Source organism: Myodes glareolus, chromosome 13, assembly GCF_982192425.1.
Source record: "Myodes glareolus chromosome 13, mMyoGla1.1, whole genome shotgun sequence".
Lineage (NCBI taxonomy): Eukaryota > Metazoa > Chordata > Mammalia > Rodentia > Cricetidae > Myodes > Myodes glareolus.
Window position 1 is genome coordinate 66,897,051 of NC_142038.1, and position 2,140 is coordinate 66,899,190.

A 2,140-nucleotide genomic window follows, 5' to 3' on the forward strand; every position below is an offset into this window, starting at 1 on the left:
CTTGGTCCTGTCTCAGAACTGAAAGGAAAACAACGATCTCTGTACATTAGAATACAGGTTTTGCATTTCACTTTGAGTATGTTGTTAGAAGCAGGTGAGTTCGTCTAGACAGTTCTGAATCAAGCACAGGTTTGGACAGAGCCCTCCTGCTGCTGAGAATTCATCTTCTCTCATCACCCCTGTGTTTTCAGGTCGTATTTCAGTGTCACCGGCTAATGACTCCCATTTTAAAAATACCACTTTGAAATAGAGCTATGCAGAAAAATCTCATTGGGGATGTTATTAAACAGGGTAGGCTTCCTATAGAGAGAGAGAACGACTAGATCCCCTTTCAACTATTTCTTAAAATTATCTGGTACTTGTCAATTAAAATAGTTAGTTCTTCCAATCTAGTAATCCCATATCTAGATCTTAACCCTGATGATACCAAGAAACTGTATAAAATTATTTTTTGAGTGGAGAAGTTGAGTTGCTTAAAAAATATAAACCCCAAATTTCCTGTCTATTTTAAAATTATATTTTTATGTATACTTACTATCAACAGTTTTGGTTTTTCAATATCTAGACTATTTGGTCCCTTTTTTCTTTTTCAAATGTTTTATTTTAACTGATTTTTGTGATTCTTGAAGTCTACAGAAACATTGGTTTCATAAGATGCTCTATTCATGGAATAGTTGGACTCAATTATGGCATTAAGTGTGGCTTTGTGTGTGTGTGTGTGTGTGTGTGTGTGTGTGTGTGTGTGTATGTGTGGGCACATGCATGTATTTGAGTCCTGTCTCATGTATCCCAGAATTCCCTTAACTCACTCTGATGATGGCTGTGAACCACCAATCCTTTTGCTCCACCACTTGCAAAGACTGCAGACTACACCACCAAGTTCGGCTCAGATTCCTTGATGAAACTGCAGGAGTATAAGTAAGTTCCTAGAGAACCCGAAGAAAGGGATTTTTCAAGTTTGAAATAAAGTTTACAGACTATACTCCTCAGGGATTTTAATGACTAAACGTCTATCCAGATTTCATTAAAAATTTTCAATGACTATTGAATACTGTTGGGTAATGCATAGTAAAGTGAAAAGATTGAAAGAAAAGCATTAGTTCCAACCTTTGGGTCTATAATAAGCCGGTGGTGATAAATCAACACTTTAGTAATTCTGTCAGCTGCAATTCACTCTTTTAAAAGGTTTGGCGGAATTGGAGAGCAATTGAAAATAGCCACATGAAAGCTGTCAGGTTAAGGGTAACATTTCCTGGGTCTCTGCCCTCCAGCTTGCCTTTTCCTTTCCTTGTGCAATTATTGCTCAAGCTGGGAGCATCAGCTCTCCCCTGTGGGCTAACGAGTCATGGAGAAGACGCACTGCTTCTCCTGTCCTGTTATCTTGCTGCTATTCTTGTGCGTCCATCTTTCTGTTGAACATGATGTCATCCTGACACTTGGTCCAAATGCAAGGTTAGCCACACTCAGGAGAGAAAACTGTGTGCCTGCCTTGTCTGGGCACAAGAAACCACTACTCACATCGAGAAAGACAGAAAGAGAGACAGGCAGGCAGACAGGCAGCAAAACATAACCATCTAAGCTCAGTGATTTCACTTCTCTTCTATCTGTATGCACAGACAATGTTTAAACACTGCTGGTCCCTCCTCTTCTGTACATACCTTATTGCGTGCTTACTTAGTTAGCAACAGTCTCTCTCATTTTAATGCCTATTGCCTGAATCCAAGCTCCAATCTTCATGACTCCCCACTAATAATACTGGTCACTTAGGACCCCATCAGGAAGGGCACCTTGGAAAATCTCAAATGCTGATCACCGTGTCATATTCTTGTCATATGGACAAAGCAGTTAAGTGTGGGCACTTGGGGGCAGAATGGGGCACACAAAATGAGGGGCTCTTTCTAGTATTACAATGTCAAGCTCGTACTCATTTGAGAGGAGAGCAAGTTTCCTATTTTTCCTTTCAGGGAAAATAGGCAGACTTTGCAATCACAGTCATTTCAGATTCAGGACTTCATTACGAAAAGTTCAGTTTCCCCTCCCCGTGATCATCTTCCCAGGTGTTCTGTGGGTCAGAGGGAGAGCCTCGTGATACCTTTGTGTCTAGTGTTCTGTGGGCCAGAGGGAGAGCCTCGTGATACCT